The sequence below is a fragment of the Calidris pugnax genome, unplaced genomic scaffold, assembly GCF_001431845.1.
Source record: "Calidris pugnax isolate Ruff unplaced genomic scaffold, ASM143184v1 scaffold26, whole genome shotgun sequence".
NCBI classification, from domain to species: domain Eukaryota; kingdom Metazoa; phylum Chordata; class Aves; order Charadriiformes; family Scolopacidae; genus Calidris; species Calidris pugnax.
In genome coordinates, this window is record NW_015090765.1 from 1,014,658 (window position 1) to 1,036,541 (window position 21,884).

Sequence of the window (21,884 nt, forward strand, 5' to 3'; positions counted from 1 at the left end):
CCCGAAAAACTCCACACACACACAAAAACCACAAGCAAAAAAGCCCTCACAATGCAACCCTCCTACCACCACTCTACAATTTATAGATAGCTGTTTCCGTAATTTCTGTTAACTTGGAAACAATAACTTTACCTCATCCTACTTCTTAGTGACCTCATTTTTTTCCTTCAGTGGGCATTCAGCTAGAATGACAAGAACAAGACAACAAGCAGCAGAACTCATCCAGATGGCCACTAGGAAACCAGGTGGGCTAAACTTCGGGATACTTTTAAAAAAATGTAGTGAAAAAGATAGTACGTGAGAAATTAAGGCTAAATGGGGCCCTGATTTATTCTGTATTATGCACAAGTTAAAGAAATCAGCCTGCAGTAGCAAATCAGATGATCAGAAGACTGTCAGATCTCAAGGCAGAGTTGATATGTTTCTTAACTTGCAGATTATTTTTGATCGACTTTAAGGAAAAGCAGTTTAAAGGAAGAATGCGAACATGGAGTGGGTGGATATTTGGCATGAAAAATAAGGATTTCTAAGCATAAGGAACAGCATATAAGAAAGTGTGAAGCAAAGAGTGGGAGAACAGTACATTAAGTGTCATTGTCAGGAAGATAGCTCAGAAGGAATCTAGAGCTAGGAAGTATCTGGAGAAAAGCCTATTGTCTTATAACATAAAGGCACTGACCTTAAAATAGGGGGAAACCCAAAAAGGTTGAAAATTATATGTGAGTAAAAAATGTTACTCTCTTCCTCACCCTAAACAACTTACTATTTGAAAGAAACATGCAAATTTCCCTAGGAGGCAGCATCAATCTCTGTTCCGTGGTCCTGAAAGACCCTTCTGATGCAGGACTTGTGCATTGACAAATGGCCCAACAGAAATTGCTAACGATAGTAGTCTTAAGAATACCAGGAGATAATATTACTACCAAACATGCTTTTGCCTGAATGAGCATCATGTACTCAGTAACACAGAGTCACTTGCGTTTCTTTTTCTTCTGCTCCTTCTCACAGATTTGGAGAAACCTAGATATGTTTCTGTCTGGCCTGCATGTATTATACGCCACATTCTAGTTACACATTTATTTTTGTCTATAATGTAGGCAGAGTTGGGAACTTGAGACGATATTTTCTCAAATTGCCACTTGACTATATTCTTAGTTAATGTAAAAAGAGAACAAATTTGCTTGTGGGAAGGGGAGACAGATAAAATTGGGGGGGGAGGGGAGGAATTTATGTCCTTTGGTGCCGATCCATTCTTGTTTAAGACCATAAGGTTGTTACATGAAGTAGTATTTTAAAATGCATTTTTTTACATATAACTGTGCTATAAACTATTCTGTTTTCCAGAACATCTGGATATCAACTTTATATAATTTGAAAAACCCAACTACCAAAAGCCTAACTTAGAAACATAAATAAGTTGAAGGCAATTAGGACAGAACACTATTGCTTAGAGACACAGGCATCTTGTTGCTAGTCAAGCAAAAAATTTTCCAAATGAAGATATTGTTTAATAAAATTCTTTCTTTCCCAATTACAAAGGGTAATCCCAGGGAGCACACTTTGTTGAACAAACCAACAATAAACAGCTTGCTTTGCGATCCTAAAATGCAATCGCAGTCTTCCAAGCAGGGACATTATATTCAGCCCTCCATCTTGCATAGATATATGTCAAAGCAGCAAAATAAGTATTTTATTCTTCTTTTATGCTTCCTGGACAAAATCAGATCCTCAATTGCTTACTTAAGTGACACATGTATACATTTTTGTTCACGTTGCAAAAGTCAACACACCCAGAAGAGCATGAATGTGTCCCACTTCCTTGCTCAGGAGAAATGACCTATGAATCTGATTCCACTGAGTTTTTAAGAAATATTGCTATACACCAGGGAAGGAATAACTATAGTATCGACTTATTCAAATAATCAGCCACTGTGCAGAATTTGACTGCGGACTGCTAATTTGACTACAGTTAACTTATGTTACTGTATGATGGCCAGACCGGATTCCTGGTTCCCAGAACCAAGGAATTCTTCAGGTTGGAAGGTCATTTGGACCAATTTTCTCCTTAAAGCAGGGTCAGCACTGAAGCAACAAGATTAATTTGCTTTGGACTTTGTCCAGTTGGAACGTGAAAACTTCCAAGGACAGAAATTGCAGAATTTCTGGTAGATCTGATTCAATCTTTAATTACCCTCACAGTAATTCCCTCCCATCACCACCCCACCAATACATCTGCTCAGAACGTCCCTTGTTGTACTTTATGATAATTTTCTCTTATTCTCCTGCCATGCACTTCTATAAACCTTTAGTAACATCTTCTTTAGTGTTGCAAGAGTGCAACTAGTTTCTTCTCCAGGCTAAGCAATACCAGTGTGTTCCCTCAGCATCCCCTCACAGGATGGTACCTCCTGACTGTCACAGTAGCTCTCCCTGAATTTGCTCAAGTTTTTCAACTTCCTGGGTGCCCAAACCCAGATGTGGCAAACCACAGTTGATTATAATGTATTCCTACTCATCCTCCACATTAAATAAACAGATGGACCCTCAAGGATGCCAGGTGACATGTAATGCCAGTAATATGAACTAACTACATTATTTGAATCTAATTATTCAGCTGCTCTTTCCACTGACCGGGTGGTTCACCCACCTAGAATGTAATATCCCAACTGGGATACAGAGATGCTGCATACTAGGTCACAAGAATTGTTGCTTTTGCTAGAAACAGCCCAATTTTATCCTTAGATTATGCATTGATTATGCAGGCCTAAGTGTCTGTGAAGAAGCAAAACCCAATATGTATACCCCTTCCCTTCTGCTGATATATGATATAGAGCTGTGAATAAGCAATAACATTTAGTAATGCCATCTTTTAGGCTCTTTTGCTGGAAATAGAAACAACTTGAAAGCCAACAGCTACACTAAATTCTCTTATCAATATCTAGCTTCAGAAACAGGTCTTAATAATTAAAAAAAGATTAATCATAGAAAGGATGATGGTCCATTTCAGTACTATCTACAGAGGAGGTAGGAAAACAGTTCTCAGTGTCTCACTCAGGTGTGATGTCAATGCAAAATTGGGGCCAAAAGCCCTGTTCTTGCTCAAAAGACCTATTAAAGTAATACAAGATTTTGCAAATATACTTTGCAAGGTCTTTTGCTTTTATTGCTGAATAATCTGCTATTTTGTTGGGCTGTGTTATTCCTTGCTACTGAAAGTATGCTTCTGAGACCATATTAAAAATATGCTAAAGTTTATCTTTCAGATGCAGTGACACAATATTACTTTCACACTAATATGTTCTTACAGCAAGCATTCCCTAACTGATTTGTTTCTAATTTAAATTTAATATTTAAAAGGTGTGATGGGAAGAAGCAGTCTGTTTACTGGACAGTTCAACTTACGTGTTATATAAAAGTCAGACTTTCAGTAGTTCTGAGGAAGTGCTTTTTTGTGGGTGTGTGTTAGCACAGGAACTGTTCCATTAGACATGCTCATGCCATGGCTGTTCTTATATCTTATACAATAAAATATTTATTTTCATTCTTTGGAGGGGTATTTCATAAATGCAGCCACAGAGCTGATTTAAACCTCAGTCCAAAATACCATTTGGCGAGCTTTGTGAGATGAACCCTTTTGCAAGCAGCCCACATTATGGCTTTCCATCCTTTGTTCAGATTTCTGATCTGAATCAGTGCAAATTCCACATTCCCAATGCAAAAAAGTCCTTGAAATCAAACGAGCAGTGTATCATAGTAGCATTACAGCTAACTACACAGGTACTTCAACTGATTACTTAAAAGTAACATTCTGCCTACTGTCCCTAGTTTGAAAAAAATCAGTATCCCAGGAGAGAAACTGAATCTCAGATAGCACTTGCAAGCCTCTCTCAGGTAATCTCTGGCTTTCTTTTTAGGAGAAATAATTTGCCCTTGTTTTATTTTCATTTGGTATGTAGATGACATAGCTCCATGAAAAATAAACCTGACATCTTTATTTTTATGTGGGGAAAAGGGAGACAGCATACTGCTTATCACTTCAGAAAGAAGATATTTGCTGACTTGCACAAAGGATGGTCAGAAAACGAAAGCAAACAGTTGTTTGTGAGAAAAGAAAAGCAAATTCCCATTTCCTGTGTTCTCAAAGTTCTGCCCTTAGGCTTCACTGGAATCCAAAATGAGGGATGAGAGATTACAATTAGCACCAAAAAAAACCACCCCAAATAAAATCATATTTCCGAGCTACCTTTCCACTATTACACAAAGTCTTTACCTACAGAATCCCAGGACTGGGAAAACATAGTAATGAAAAAAAAGTGACAAGATTTTATTTCGCAGGTGTCCTTAAATGTCCTTAAAATTAAAGAGCTCTCTTAGACCATCCACTCCAATATCAGTTCAATCATTCTATACTGTTTGACATTCAAGACACTAACACTGAGGAGTCAAAGAAGAATTTAAACATCTATTGCTGGTTTCCTCACTTTGAGGATGTATATTGAGCAAGGACTACACTGAAGTCAGCATTTTCAAATGCACAACATCATAGCTAAGCTCCTAGAAACAGATTTAAGTGAATGAAGTATATAATTCCTCTTACTTTTAAATCCTTTTCAGCAGGATTCACAGGTACTCATGTGAAAGAAAATGAGGCCCATTTTGGTTATTGGCTTAAGTTCTAGATTCAGGAGCTTCACAATTTGCACTCTAATTTGGAAACTATCCTCGTTAGCTAGAAAATATCATAAGTCTGATAGAAAGTATGGTAAGAAAAACAACTTTTCATTTTCTTTAGAAAGCTACCAAATATAAAAATCTTAAGTCTTTAAGAACAGATGGTTTGGTAACCTTATTTTTCCAGTTTTCTCCAAAACACAGAACTCGCAAAGTTAATAATAAAGATCAAAAGTATCAGAACAAGAAATGAATTTTTATGGATTGACTGGCATGTATTGTACCAAAAAGCCACGTTTTTCTGGGTAATTAGGCCGCTCAGAACAAAACTTTGAGGCAAACAACAGCTCTGCTCTTCTAGAATAGAACAATCCAAATGTAGCAAAATGTTCCTCACGTCCAATTTGTCAAAATCTTTCCCTGATAAAATTATTTAGCTAACACCATTCCACCACTGATTGTGCATAAAGCTGGTACATTGTTTTTGGATCGACTCCTGGATAGGCTTTATGCACAATCTCATCTCATCAACATCTAAAAAAAACCCCACACTCATTTATTACAGTTTTATCAGCGTTATGCACATGGAGCCCCTAGCAAAGATGAGAGCTTAAAGTAGAGAATTACTTCTGCAGGGAAATAAAATTATGGACTTCGGAGTTTACATTTTATATACGAGGTTTTAAAATTTGGATCTCAAAACCTAAAATGAAAATGAGGGAGGTGAGGAGGGTGCAAAAGGAGCAGAGTTATTCATGGAAGAGTCTTTTAAAGAGAAACAGGACATACCATGTGTGAAGATTTGCAATAGAAATATAAGATCCCACTCTGGCTGTTCTTGGTGTTTCTTCCAGAGCGCACAATCTCTAGAACATGAGCAAGTGAATAATGTGCACATTTGCCTTTCAGCCATCTCAATTTGCAACCAGCAGTTTAGCTCAAGTTGCTAATGGCTGTGGTTGTAGATGTGCCCTGTTCCATTGTAGCTGCTAAAAGATTGAGAACTTCTGGCAGAGAAGCAAGTTGTCACTGTGGGGGAGGAGCACTAGTCACATCTTGATACTGAGCTAAATCTACCAGAACTCATCTTTCTAAACCCTGTTTCATAGCGCTTTATTAGTTATGCCAGAATTCAATATTGGTTTTGTTGCTGCTCTCTTAAGAAATTGTGATGTACAACTACTTATGTTCCTTTTATAACTTTATCTATAAACCAGATCAAATGGTATTCTGTATTTGCCTACTTATAAACAACTTGTATACAATAAGTATACAGTCTGTGTACATTGAGATTTATTGTCTTACCGTTTTTTATTCTTTCTTTATAACGAATAAACTAAACAAAGTTATATTAAAGTAACTGATGTGGCTACTTTATTTCAAATTTAAAACAGTTGCAGAAAGTTATAGAATTAAAAAGATTCAATGATTATAATATATTATTTTTTTATTCTTTCTTTATAATGAATAAACTAAACAAAGTTATATTAAAGTAACTGATGTGGCTACTTTATTTCAAATTTAAAACAGTTGCAGAAAGTTATAGAATTAAAAAGATTCAATGATTATAATATATTATGAAATGAAAAATACAAATCAAGGTAAAATGTTTAGAAAATGTGTCATAAAAGAAGATATAGAGAGAAATTTTAACAATAAGATAGAACTACACAGATAAGACTAATCTAAAATAGAATAAATACTAAAATACCAATGCTTCAAAAGTTTTATTATTAATCAAAGTTACGGGGTTTTAGAATGACTCCAAAAAACATTCTGGCAAATGCTAAGACAAAAAGCTGCACATGAACTACCTGAGGGCAGATAAAAAACCTTAAAGCGACCGAGATAAAGGCAAACATCTAAGCAATGAACGATGCTCATTCTTTCCAAACACCTCCTTCAATATTTTGATGTTGACCTTGAAGTGCTTTGCTATGCTGCCAAAACAAACCAAATCTGTTGTTTGGGCACTGATTGCTTTATAATTTTATTATCACTTGAGGCTTTCATCCTAGTTCCTAACTTTAAGATAATAACTGTCCTACATAAGAAATTAATGTAGTATTTCATTACTACATAGATTCAGATATAAGAATGACAAATTAACACAGGGCTGTTCAGCATTCCAAACTTTGCTATTTCATTGAATTTCTGTACAGAAGTCAGCAAGCATTTTAAAACAAGCAATTCGCATTTTCAAAGAGAGCTTTTGACAAGTTTTTCACCTAACATCTTAAGGAAACTCTGCTCTCACAGGATGAGAGGGAAAGACCTCTTGCAATTTAAGGAAGAAAACAAAGGGTAGGAGTTATAGGTCTGTCTTTCTGCTGCAGAGACTGCATTCCCACAGGGACTGTGGTGTTCAATGCTGCCATGAAGAATCTGGAAAAGAAGGTGTGTGCACCCTCTTTAAAGATGAGACAGGATAATCAGATCTAAAGCCATCCAAGGCAATTTATGGGATACCGAGCAACTGAACGACAAAACGGCAGGTGAAATTCACTGCTGAAAAATGCAAATCAATCCAGATGGGGGGAAAACAACTGTAAAATATACTTAGCTAAATCAGAGCCCATCATTATATTCTACTAGCCAGGAAAAAGATCTGAGTCATTTCGGATAATTCTCTGAAAATAGCATTCAGCAGCAGCCAAAAAGGCAAAAATGTTAAGAATTAGTAGGAAAGAATTGAGAACAACATAGATTATGAGGATACTATGTCCAAATCTTCAAAACAGTTCTAGTCACATCTCGAAATAAAAGCAACATAAGTACAAAAGGGTACAGAGAAGAAGGAATGGTCAGAAATTGCAAATGATTTCCACACAAAAAAGACTAGAGCATTTCAACTTGAAAAAGGGACACTTCTGGATTAAAACAGGTTAGAAATTTTAAAAAATCATGAACAGAGTGGAGAGGGTGGTCAATGAATTATTTGCTCACAATTTCTCATAGTACACAAGGATGAGAGTGCCCAAAGTAGTTATCAGGCAACAGTTTAAGGGCAAAAGATGCTCCTTCACACAGTATAGAATTAAATAATCGAGTTTGTTATCACAGGAATTTGTAAAAGAATTGGAGTCTGTAAGTGAGTTTAAAAAGGGATTAGGCACATTCAGAGGAGAGGTAGTGGTAGCTATACAGCCTCTAAGATCTGAGAAGTCCTAACCTGCAGATGGCTGAAAACAGTGAAGACTAAAGAATGTTCCTGCTTTTGGCATAGTGTAAACATGTTCCTCATGTGGGATTAGGTGAATGGTTTGCATGATCTGATAATGCAGTTCTGATGTTCACTGGTAGAAGCAGGTTCAAGTTCTGAAAAAAACTGATTTAAAGAAAGTGAACAAAGGAAAATTGCCTTGATGCCTATTACACAAAATTAGCAATGCTGAAGGAAGGGATGGATAGAACAACAGAAAGAAGAATGCAATAGGAGAAAAAGCCTTTTTTTCTTACATTTTTCTAGTCAATACAAGACAGTACATGCTAAGACCACAGCCAGGACTAAGATCCTGCTGCCATAGGATGGTACTGTGCTGGATTCCTAAGTTGCCTTCTTGAAGAAGTAAATAGAACTCAGTCTGAAGAATGTCTGGCATCTCCCTGCTTTGTCACGTTTTAGATTCTTGCAGATGAACAAACTTCGGTTGTTTTTAAGAGGCTATTTGGGTGGCAAAATACTGAAAGTATTTTCAGCTCTTTAAGATTCATCATACAGGAAGTATTGGATTTCACAGGAGAAAAGATAAAAGATAGTGAGCCAGCACTTCTCAAACTTTTCAGTCTTACATATACATACACATATTTGCTCACACACACACTAAATGAATTTTTGAATTTTTTAGCTGTATGAGGAAAACTTCCTTTGGCTGCAATAATATTTAATAGAAGACACAGGTAAAAACCAGTATATTCTTCTTATTATCCTAGCCAGCCCATTTCTTCCGTTGCCATCCCCTTAGCTATCACGTATAGTCAGTTGCATGGTGCTGCCTACACTCCTGCTCCCAACTCCTCACATGTGGCTGAGTCAGAAAAAACATGAAAATAATCTCTTCTCAAATCAGCAGTACAAACTGGAGGAATGTTTTAAGATGCTCTCGAAACTCCCACTGTTTTCCTCCCACAGAATCTGTACCAACAGAGTGCAAAGGAATAAATCAAACTCTCTGAGATAAAGGCTGGAAAAAATCTTTTCTCTTTCCCTAATTAATATTTCTTTCTAGTTCAGCCAGTACAAAAATCAGGTCTCAGTAGGCAAGGACGTGTTAAAAAAAAAAAAAGATTGGTCTCATATGATGGATGGCCTTCCCCCTTGAGGTTTTCAAATTTTGAAAAAAAAAAAGTTAAAAATACTATATATCAGCATGATTTTACAACTCTAAAAGTTATTTCATAGTATAAGTAATATTTCTCTTGCATACCTAGTAAGCTGAATCTATAAGAGAAATTCCACAAGGAGACCACTTTAACAACAAAGAGATCATATATATCATTATAACTTTTCATGTGCTATTGCTAGATTCTACATCATAGGCTAACTGTTCATAGACAACAAACAGTCCCTGCACAAGATCAAAGCAGACAAACTATATCCATATGATTTTACAACTCTAAAAGTTATTTCATAGTATAAGTAATATTTCTCTTGCATACCTAGTAAGCTGAATCTATAAGAGAAATTCCACAAGGAGACCACTTCAACAACAAAGAGATTATATATATCATTATAACTTTTGATGTGCTATTGCTAGATTCTACAACATAGGCTAACTGTACATAGACAACAAACAGTTCCTGCACAAGATCAAAGCAGACAAACTATATTTAATTCTTGTCTACCAAACTTTGTAAGCAACCTACTTTCCTTTCCAGTAATGAAAAGCACAATCAAAGCTTCCACTCGCTCAGAAAGGCTTTGAAGAGACAGGCTGTACATTTTGTTTGCTTCTAAACTTTCAAGTTTTCCCTGTTGCTGCAACAGTAACTTAAATATTATGCCTTTAACCTTAGGGAGCCAGATCTTGTCTCCTGTTGCAAGGCCTGCAGGACAGGACTAAGCAAGGAAAGCTTACTAACATCAAATTTTGGGAGTACAGACATGCAAAGGAACATGATTCCAAGCAGGGAACGACTCTCAATGTTAAAGAGCTATTATGCTTCATGCATGGTCTCTGAATACCTGTTCCATTATTATCTTCACCCAGAAGACAGTTACTCAGCAAGCAGCAAGCATCTGTCTTTTGGGGTGGAGGAAGGGGAGAATATCTTAATATAAGCACAATAATTGTCCATTAAGGAACTTAAAGTAATTCATAATTTCTGAAATAAAAAAGCCAAAATTCTTACCTACTGACATCACAAAAGCTTTGCTTGACTACTCAGGATATGGCCAATATGAAAATTTTGGAGAAAAAACCAAAACTCATCTCTTGATAACAGACTGGTAAGGAGCTGCAATACTGCCTCCTTTTCAGCCTAATAATTTTAAATGAAACATCAGGCTTTTTAGAAAATTACATAATTTTCCATGCTTTTACCACATACTTGGGTTTTACTGTTGAGTATGGAGTCCTCAGCACAGGAAAGACATGGACCTGTGAGTCCAGAGGAGGGCCACGAAGATGATCAAAGACTGGAGAACCTCTGCTATGAAGACAGACTGAGAAAGTTGGGGTTATTCAGCCTGGAAAAGAGAAGGTTCTGGGAAGACCTTATAGCTGCCTTCCAGTCCCTAAAGAGGGGCCTACAGGAGAGATTGGGAGGGACTTTTTATGAGGGAGGGTAGTGACAGGATGATGGGTAACAGTTTTAAACTGAAAGAGGGGAGATTTAGATTAGATACTAGAAAGAAATTCTTTACTGTGAGGGTAACGAGACATTGGAACAGGTTGCCCAGAGAAGCTGTGGCTGCCCCATCCCTGGAAGTGTTCAAGGCCAGGTTGGATGGGGTTTTGAGCAACCTGGTCTAGTGGAAGGTGTCCCTGCCCATGCCAGGGGTTTGGACCTCAGTGATCTTTAAGGTGCCTTCCAACCCAAATCATTCTATGATTGTTATCTTGCAGAACATCTTCTCCAGCTACTTATCAAATTGCATTCTGATAGCCACACCTCTGAAACAGCACACGAAACTAAGTAAAGATTTATTTTGAGAAAGAAACTAAACAGATTTTTTCAGTCCTGATGACAAAGGAATTAAAATTTATCATGGAAGAGAAAAGAAAAAGTGGAATAAGAGTTAATGTTAATGCAGAATTGGTTTGAACAGGAACACACTCTTCCAGTTCACTGCCTCTTCAGCTGAGGTGGGTCAAACACAGATTGAATTACACCTTTATGGCACACAAAGTATAAATTTCTAGTGGTGAGAATCTGTCCCACAAAACTGTAGCACTCCTAACATAATACTGATAAATGAGCTAAGACAGGGCTTGTTGACCTTTTTGCATATGCATTCTCAAAACAGAAATTGCTAAGAACAGAAAATAGCCCTATGTCACTAATTTATTAAAAGTTATTTGCTTCTTTTAGAGTTTTGCCATATTTCCTCTGTTTGGCTGTAAAAGGAAATTGTCTTAAGAATAATTCCATTTAATTAAGGTACTAAATATTTTTTATACATCATTAAAGCAACAGGTTTATTATAAGGGAGATATATATGTAATTTTTGTCTACCTTTTGTGACTGCTCCCGTAGGCAGCTTTACAAATATGCTTTTTCTTACTTAAAAGATTTTATTCCAGTTCTTGTCTTTGGCCCAGGGAGGAATTGTTATGAAATGTTACTCATCATCTTTATCATAGATATATTACAAGCTCAAAGCTTCTGTGATACAAACACAATGCTTTAGTATCAAACATTTAAAATGGTATATTTTCTTCCAATTAAAAATCATTAGGATGAGAACTTTATCTAAACAAAATATATCCACACACATTTGCTACAAAGTAGGAGCAAAATATAACTTGTTCATTCCACCACTAAGATGACAATTTAAAGGAAAAAGAAGAGCGCTTTGCAACTTTTTTTTTTGCTTTGGCACATAAAAAAAAGAATTTGAGAACTTTTCAAAAGACAAACAGTTTTTCCAACATCCAAAAGTTAAATTCTCAATTCAGTATCCCTCTTCCCCATGCAGCTCTCATGTTTGCACTTTTGTGTTAGGAATCGTATTTTGGTACCTATTATAAAACTTTCTCCAGTTTCCTTATATTGCTTTATCAATTCAATTAAACTGAAGTGAACACTAGCTTTACATTAGACCTATTTTAGTTATTAGAGTTGATATAAAGAAAGCAAAACTTAATAAGCTGAAGAAGTTATTCTTTTTTTTTTTTTTTTTTTGCTTACAGACAATGCAAATTTGCTTTTACTTGTCAACTGACAATGTGTTTTCATTCAAAGATTCATTAATTTGGATGTGGCCGGATACAGTTGCTAAATAGCTATCTAAGATTTCTTTCAAATGTTTCTAACAAAACCAGTAACACCAAATTTGATCTTCTTGGCAGTGTAAGGAGCAAGAGAAGAAAGAACCTAGAACTATTCCATTCTGTACATCATCTTCAATAAAAGAGTTATTATAACATGCCTTGAACAGATTAGGAGGCACAAGAATATCTATAAAGGGAGTCTCTTTCATGGAGACTCACTTTATCCGAAGGCCATTTGTCTCCCTAAGTTTTTTGGTTGGTTGGTAGGTTTGGTTTTTTGTTTTTAAGTCACCTTAAGTTCCCACTCTAAAATCAGGAACTCTGCTTAGGCTATCCAAATTGCACTCTGGAGGAACCTCTCTCTTCTCATCTGACTGCAGGGGAAGCCTGGGGAGACAAACTTCATTAAGCTAAAATTAACCTTCTTTTATATAACCCCCTTTCCTGAAGTGACTTCAGATTACCTTCCAAACAAATTGCTTGGGGCAGGGCAAGGAATAGTGGGCCAAAGAGAGATAGCTTCTATCCTTCTTTTAATCCTTAATTTTATTGGCTAAGCAATTAAATTCTTAAGAATTACAGTCTTAATTCTCTCTATTAGTCTTCTCTTCTATCCAAATCCCAGGCTGTAGTTATTAGGAAACCATCTTTGGTTTGCTTCAAAATAGCTTTGCCTCAAAAATTGAAAGAAATAAGAAAACTAGAACTACGTTTTCTATAAACACATAATATGTGTTCCACTAATGTCTTTTCATATCCTTCATCAGATTACCTTCCAAACAAATTGCTTGGGGCAGGGCAAGGAATAGTGGGCCAAAGAGAGATAGCTTCTATCCTTCTTTTAATCCTTAATTTTATTGGCTAAGCAATTAAATTCTTAAGAATTACAGTCTTAATTCTCTCTATTAGTCTTCTCTTCTATCCAAATCCCAGGCTGTAGTTATTAGGAAACCATCTTTGGTTTGCTTCAAAATAGCTTTGCCTCAAAAATTGAAAGAAATAAGAAAACTAGAACTACGTTTTCTATAAACACATAATATGTGTTCCACTAATGTCTTTTCATATCCTTCATTTCTTCTCTATAATATGTAACAACTGACAACAAATAAGTAACACTTGCCAAGCTGGCTTAAAAAACAAGGTATATAATGTATATATCTATGCAAAAAAAAAAATACAATTAAATTTATGATACTGTTTGATCTGTGTAAATAAGATTATGTTAAATTGTGTTGAACATGTTTCTAAGGCATGTAAAGATTTTTTCCAACACAAACTTTTTTTGTTGTTGTTAATGTTTCTTAGTTAGAACAATGTTTGTTTTAATTTCCATGGTGCTTAATAGCAACCCACAAATTCATTTTCTAAGTGTTCCCTCCAAGTGTTTTGTTTTTAACCCCCTTGGAGAAAAAAAAAAGTATATTTTTACAGAACAAAGAGGATAAAGTTACTAACTGAACATGCCATTTTTGTGGTTTTGTTAAAGGAAATATTTAAATTTAAAGTCAGAGCCAGCTATGATTTTTTTTCCCGAAATTCTCATTATCCAGTGAAATCAGAAATGATTTTCTGAAGAAAGAGAATCTAGAAGATAAACAAACAGGGCAAATACAATACTTTCCATAACAATTCATTTGCCAACCTGAGCGAATGGCACCACACTTTTCTATCACCCATGTGAAAGAAAAAACAGTTCAATTCTAAATGCCTGTTAAGCATGCTTTTGAACTAAGGTGAAGCAAAAATCAAATTTCAGTCACAGAGCTTGTTTTAGTTAGAACCAATATCCTAAATGAACATTGTACTGCAGAGCTTCATGAATATTCAATAACAGAGTAACCAATGACTCAATATTAGTTCTCTTGGTATAAAAATTTACATTTTCTTCTTCAATTTTTGCAGTAGAGTGGAGTAATGGAATTTTATTTATTTTGCTCATCAGGTTCATATTCTGTCTTCATTTATATTTCTGCAACTATACCAAGCCAAAACTCAGGCAGCAGCAAGTCACATAACTTTTCTAGTCATTTTACTCTGCAAAGGCACACAGAAGTTATTTGCTCAATTGACTTTCACAAAGCTACACAGTTGTAACCCTTACTATGATGGGTTAATATTCCATAGGGAGTTCTGTGTATTGAAAACATGCTGAATATGCTTTACATTGGTACAATACTCCATTTCACCAATTTAAATCATTATTTCATAGTGCAAATGAGCACAAAATACTAGAACCATGTGTTTAAGAAAGCGAGGGATGGAACAGCTCAGCTTTGAACTATTCAAGAGATCTGGTTCTTCCCTGTGTATTTTCACGTGTTTACTTTCATTATATCCTGCAAATATTTTGGGAAAGGTGAGGTTTTTTTGGGTTGGGGTTGTTTGTTTGTTTGTTTTTCCAAAGATTTTCTTAAGACACAATACGAGCAACATAATCCTTCAGCTTTTTCAAATCAACACTTGTTAATATACTGATTTATATTTACATATATCCGCTACACAGATTTACCACTGTGAAGAAGAAATTATCATTCCAATGCACTTAATAATAAAATAAAAGTCATCATGTTATCTAATAGTAGCTGTCTGGTCTTCTGCACTTCTAAACTAAACCTCACTTTTGTCACATACCCAAACGATGTTACACTTTCAGTTAGCAAGAATGCACAGTTACATCCTGAATTTCATGATGTAACTTCCATTCCTGAGCATCCATCTAGGCAGAGCACCAAATTCAATGGGAATTATGTTTGATAGTTATGGACAAAAACACAGCTTTTGAATATTAATTAGGCACTCCATCAATGATTTTTATCTTCTACTTCATTAACTTCAGTTTCTGATCCGGACTTTTAGGTCAGCACTTTAAAAACTAGCAAATAGTGAACATACATTTTAATCAACCAAAAAACCTACTGAAATATTTCAAAAAATTGTCAGAATACAAGTAGAGAAATTAATGTAAGTAATGAGAAATTAGCCCAAATGTTTCAAATAACAGAAGTAAAATTAAAAATGTAACAAGAAAACTAGGTATTACCTATCAGAGGAATTTAAGGTCTGGAACTCTCATGGTCAGCAGAGTGCCCTGTGAAGGAAGGGCAGTGAAAATTCAGTAGGCTGATGGTTGGAATGCTGTAGGCAGGAGCTTCCTGTTTTAAACATAAAAAAAAACCAACCCAAATTTAATGTTTTCTAGACAGAAAAGGGGTTTTTTTACTTGTTCAAGCAAAACAAACAACTCCTCCCAAATAGATGATCAAGCAAAGAAAGAAAACAGGATGTTACCATAGGTTAATTTCTTTCAAATAATCACAGAATAGCTAATCAGTGACTGACAGAAATAAAGCATGTAGCCAGTCTAAGAAAAAATAAGATCTTATTCTGCCATTTATTATTGAAGTTAACGTCAAGAAAAAGAGCCTCTAGAAATTTCTAAAATGAGCTGAAGGAAGCCAGAGGAGGAGTTCTTTTAACAGGATTACCATCTCTTTTTTGGTTTTGTGAACATCTGTTTAGTGTTGCTGCTTTTCCCAGTGTTATTTAAAACCCATGAAATCAAGAGGCGGGGTGGGGGGAGAAGTGAAACACACATGATCTGACCCGTAAACCCAATATTTGCATATTCTGAATAATCTTCAGAGAAAAAGTCCACTATTTTGCTGTATATTTTCAAAAAAAAACCCAAACAACTCAATCTGTGACAGGTGATTAAAAGGGTACCTAAAGGAGAAGGTACCCACAAGTGAGTAGTGTCCATGATGTGGAATTCCTGGAGTGTCACCAACCTTAGAGCTTGCATACAGACCTCTTATATGCACAAAGGGACACCATTAGTGGAGAAACCACTTCAGATGCAAGGAAATTTTCAGAGAACAGATTCTTGATCCTCAGCTGCTTTCTTCAGATGACCAGAAAGCAGATGAGGGCTGCTGTCTCTAGATATTACTTTACTCTCCCTGGTTGAGCTTCAAAACATCTGTTATATAAGGAAAGCCTAATTAGAATGGCTCATTGCCATGAGCCTGACTGACATGCCTGAAGGGCAGACTGAGTAGAGTCCATACCCCGTTCCCAATGGCTGCAGAAACCTCAGGTCTTTTCCCTTTAGGCATTGCAGCCTTGATGGAAAAATCTGCAAAATAGAAGAGGGTCTATTTTACAATCCAACAGTGCTCTGCACTACATTGGAAAAGAGGACAAACATATGGACTGCCACCAATTATTAGAACTTAGTGTGAAATCACAGGAGAATTATCAGCATGTAGCTTTCATGATCTGTTTCACACATATTTGCAGAAGCTTCCCAAAATAAAGTTAAGATACCAGTGCAAAGACAGATTTTTAACCTGCGTCTCTCTACATTAAAAAACAAGTTGTTTCTAAGTACCTGAGCGAAGAAAACCGCTTCTTCAGTTATTTTATTTTAATGATTGATTTTAATGATTTCATTTTAGTGATCTTATCTCCATCATAATAAGCTCACTTGTCTCCTAGTCTCCTGCCAGTATGGAGAGACAACAGACAGCATTTGCTGTGCCTGGTTTTGAGCTTCACACATGCCAGGTTGCCAGCTGGCAGATCAAACAGAATCAATTATGATTTCAGCTCACAGTGGTGCCTCTCCCCCTTAGCAGCACCAAGCTGGGTCTCTCCTCTCACCACACCACTCATTTTCACTTGTAAGAAGGTAAGACTTTTGAGACCCCTCTCTTGCCAAATTTAGCAAGTTGGACAAGTTCAAAGGCTACTGGGAGGGAACGAAGGGAGGGCAGGGAAGAAGGGAGAAGGATAGTTGGCTGAGACCCAGAATAACAGCACAATCTTTATTCCAAGGAAAACAAGACCAAAAATAGATGTTGGAAAGAATAAATGCACCGCTAACACTTAAAGAAGGCTAGGGAACGATATATAATGAGAAATATCTCTAACCAATAACCATATAATTCTTTTTTCCTTGTAAAAGCTTATGTAGCCATGTTGTCTATTCAACTCTTCCCTCTTCCCCCCTGCACTGCAATAACTTTTGAAGCTGGTGATCACTTTCAACCAAAGCTGACCCAGGGAATGGCATGTAACAAGCAGTTTGCTTTTCCATGGCAGATCCAAGTTCAGGGGTCCAGCATCCGAAACAGAGACTACACACAATAGCTTTGAAATACAGAATAAACTGATGTCGTAACAATTGTGGTGACGGTGCTATACGTACAGGACACAGTTCTAAGGAAAAACAGGTATCTGTATTTCAAATATTTGACAGTTTCATGAAATAAAAAAAGCTACAGTTTATAACTTTCACACATCTATTGTTGTCTTCTCCCCCTCCTCAATTAGGTTATTCATATAACCACATGTTGTCACCTGTAAAAGTTACATTATTATAAATGAAGCATAGATGTGCTAATTTTACAGGCTCACTATGTGTAATCACAGAAGAATCTCTCAAGCTTGACATAAAAGATAATCACTGGAATTCTAAGAAAAATGTAATAAACAAGTATCAATAAATATTTATGGATCTAACATTTGGACTCCTCTATGAGATCTGTTAAAAAAAAACCCAAACAAACCAAAATTGCAACCAGTCCTGTTGACATTTTTGTGTAAGAATAAACTCATTCAGAAGGTGACTGTCCAGCATTTCATGCAGAACAGTTGAGAAGGAAAATATACCAAGATTCCATATAGAGGTTTAAAAAGGTGTGTGCTTCCATGTGCATGGAAATTTGTGCAGCTACAAAGCTATAAAGCATCAAATTTCTCAACAGTTAAAAAGAAAATTGAAATACTAAAATTAAATCCCAAAGATGCTCAACATTGCCTGTAGAAAAATAGTGTAATGAGGTTGCAAATACAGGCTATTCTGTAGTAGAACTGAGAGAGGCGATACTATCTACGTAACACTGCAGCTTTTATTTTGAGAAAAAACAATAAGCCATGTACATGGCAGTGGTTTATTGGGACTTTTTACTAAAATAATGTAGCCCAAACGTACTTAGAATTATTGCAGGATTTAGGCGTGTTGAGAGAGGTGATATTATCTATGTAACACTGCAGCTTTTATTGTGAGAAAAACAATAAGCCATGTATATGGCAGTGGTTTATTCAGACTTTTTACTAAAATAACGTAGCCTAAATGTACTTAGAATTATTGCAGGATTTAGGCGTGCCCTCAAACTACAGGGTACTGTAATGCCTCTGAGAAACACTATCTAACAACTGAAACAAAAATTAAAATTAGGTATTTCTACCACTGATACATTCTTGATATCAGATCCCTCAACTGGATTGGACTGCAAAGCATATGTTAAGGAGAACACTTGAAATAATTACGTGACTGTTGTGGATTACCGTATTCAAATTGGCTCAATCTGCATATCAGTGTGCTGTTCAATCTCATTTGAACCATGAGGATTCTTCAAGCAATTAGGAATAAAGAGAACAGAACAGTTACATTACTTTCAAACAAGGTTACAATTTTTCCAAGTCTTTTTTTGCCTAACTTGTTCATCAATAGAAGAGAGAGCAAGGCATAGAAATGGCTGAAGTAACAATTCAATTCCATAACTGAAAACTTATAGTTGCCAAAATAACATGCCTTCCTTTACTTGCTATGTTTTATGAAGGAAGTTGAATTTCCTGCTCTCTTCAAGAAGCAACTGAATGTTCAAGGCTTAGACCCCCAGAGAGATGCTAAGGATTCCATTAGCTATTATTTCATTTCTTTTCTTTTTGATAGCAGGGTTCCCATAGCTGCCTCAGGAGCAAGGGCATTTCAGACTGACTATTGTAAAGTTACAGAGAGGAAATCTACACAGACCAATGTGCTTTGTATGTGGATTTTCACACTTGATATCATGGGACTGGAGGAATTTAGAGAAAGGTCAACGTTTTCAGCAACTTCTCTTACAAATAAATGGGAAGTTGCTCCAAGTATTGAACTCTGTCACAGAAGTCATGAAGAAGCAACTGAATTAAGCAGGGTTCCAACTTTGACACCACCACTCTGGGATTTATACAGTTAGGCCACATTTTGCTCACAGATAACAACACAGGGCACCTGGAACTATGTGGCAACTCTGCCCTCTAATATACTGAGCATCTTTGTAATATTCTTAGTCCCACAGTCTCCCTGTCCCAGAAAGGGCTGGTAATGCACTATGGCAATTTGTACATGATTTTTGAGATTTTTATTGCTATAGCAACTGAGTGTAGGCATTAAACATAGCAACAGGCTATTTATAGCACTTTCTTGGATGTCAAAATGGCATGTTGTTTTATTTTCTAAGCAGATGCTCAGAAGATAAGTACACAAGATGACTGTACAGTATCCACCTTCAAAAGGAAGAAAAACCTCCCAACTTCACAACCTCTGAATCATATAAGCAAGCAGATAAGTGTAAAGCATATTGTAATTTTAAAGGACTTTGCTTTTAGAAAGCGCTATCACCAGCTACTACCTGAGAACAAGGTTAGGCAAAAAACTTCACCGATTTGTGCCTATTTTGTAAAAAGATGTGCAAGAAATTTGTAAGGTCCTGCTCTGATCAACTCTGATCTTCGCCTGTTAAGCAACAGGAAAAGGGAAACTGTCTTCATATTAAGTGGAGTCAGATTCTCAGGAGGGATCAAAATCCACTGAGGCAGACAGTAAACACACACGGGCAAAGCTCTGCACATTCCAAACACAGGAACAGTGATTTACAGGGAGTGAGAGTTTGACCTGCTATGTGGTTTAAGGCAAGACAATTCACTATTTTCATAAGAAAGGCTAATTTTCTTGCCCTCAAACTACAGGGTACTGTAATGCCTCTGAGAAACACTATCTAACAACTGAAACAAAAATTAAAATTAGGTATTTCTACCACTGATACATTCTTGATATCAGATCCCTCAACTGGATTGGACTGCAAAGCATATGTTAAGGTGAACACTTGAAATAATTACGTGACTGTTGTGGATTACCGTATTCAAATTGGCTCAATCTGCATATCAGTGTGCTGTTCAATCTCATTTGAACCATGAGGATTCTTCAAGCAATTAGGAATAAAGAGAACAGAACAGTTACATTACTTTCAAACAAGGTTACAATTTTTCCAAGTCTTTTTTTGCCTAACTTGTTCATCAATAGAAGAGAGAGCAAGGCATAGAAATGGCTGAAGTAACAATTCAATTCCATAACTGAAAACTTATAGTTGCCAAAATAACATGCCTTCCTTTACTTGCTATGTTTTATGAAGGAAGTTGAATTTCCTGCTCTCTTCAAGAAGCAACTGAATGTTCAAGGCTTAGACCCCCAGAGAGATGCTAAGGATTCCATTAGCTATTATTTCATTTCTTTTCTTTTTGATAGCAGGGTTCCCATAGCTGCCTCAGGAGCAAGGGCATTTCAGACTGACTATTGTAAAGTTACAGAGAGGAAATCTACACAGACCAATGTGCTTTGTATGTGGATTTTCACACTTGATATCATGGGACTGGAGGAATTTAGAGAAAGGTCAACGTTTTCAGCAACTTCTCTTACAAATAAATGGGAAGTTGCTCCAAGTATTGAACTCTGTCACAGAAGTCATGAAGAAGCAACTGAATTAAGCAGGGTTCCAACTTTGACACCACCACTCTGGGATTTATACAGTTAGGCCACATTTTGCTCACAGATAACAACACAGGGCACCTGGAACTATGTGGCAACTCTGCCCTCTAATATACTGAGCATCTTTGTAATATTCTTAGTCCCACAGTCTCCCTGTCCCAGAAAGGGCTGGTAATGCACTATGGCAATTTGTACATGATTTTTGAGATTTTTATTGCTATAGCAACTGAGTGTAGGCATTAAACATAGCAACAGACTATTTATAGCACTTTCTTGGATGTCAAAATGGCATGTTGTTTTATTTTCTAAGCAGATGCTCAGAAGATAAGTACACAAGATGACTGTACAGTATCCACCTTCAAAAGGAAGAAAAACCTCCCAACTTCACAACCTCTGAATCATATAAGCAAGCAGATAAGTGTAAAGCATATTGTAATTTTAAAGGACTTTGCTTTTAGAAAGCGCTATCACCAGCTACTACCTGAGAACAAGGTTAGGCAAAAAACTTCACCGATTTGTGCCTATTTTGTAAAAAGATGTGCAAGAAATTTGTAAGGTCCTGCTCTGATCAACTCTGATCTTCGCCTGTTAAGCAACAGGAAAAGGGAAACTGTCTTCATATTAAGTGGAGTCAGATTCTCAGGAGGGATCAAAATCCACTGAGGCAGACAGTAAACACACACGGGCAAAGCTCTGCACATTCCAAACACAGGAACAGTGATTTACAGGGAGTGAGAGTTTGACCTGCTATGTGGTTTAAGGCAAGACAATTCACTATTTTCATAAGAAAGGCTAATTTTCTCTGGAATAGTATTTTTCTCTGAGTCCTTTAAGTTCTGTATCATTTCTACAAGTGATCAGTGAAAAACACTACTTGGTGTTTAAATGTAATTTCTAAACACAATCCTAAACATGAACATACCAAGCAGCAACAGGACAGATTTCCTGGGGGATCTTTAGGTATCATTCACCTTTTTGTTATGGTTATATGTCAGATTTGTATAGAGTGGGATGGTTGATGTTTGCCATTTTGCCAAAAAAAACATTTTAAATCTGTTAAACAGGAAACGTGAAAGACCTAAAAAAAGTGAATCCAACAGGAAGTGTCAAGAGATTCTTATAAGGGTACAAGGTTGTTTATATTCCAGCGAGTCTTCTGTTAGCACACAGTATATGAGTTTTGG

At 36.3% G+C, this 21,884-nt stretch overlaps 1 protein-coding gene across 13 annotated transcripts in view; it reads right to left on the reverse strand.

The window, feature by feature from the left end:
• MRVI1 (murine retrovirus integration site 1 homolog) overlaps window positions 1-21,884 on the reverse strand; it is a 122,148-nt gene that overhangs the window by 50,313 nt on the left and 49,951 nt on the right. For 11 of the 13 annotated variants that reach the window (XM_014966722.1, XM_014966715.1, XM_014966782.1 and 8 more), the window contains one exon: window positions 15,148-15,259. The exons of 1 other annotated variant lie outside the window; for it this stretch is intronic. The gene's annotated coding sequence lies outside the window, so the exon portion shown is untranslated. Of the gene's footprint in view, window positions 1-153; window positions 265-15,147; window positions 15,260-21,884 lie in introns of those variants that run through there. One more of the 13 variants, XM_014966730.1, reaches the window with a different exon arrangement.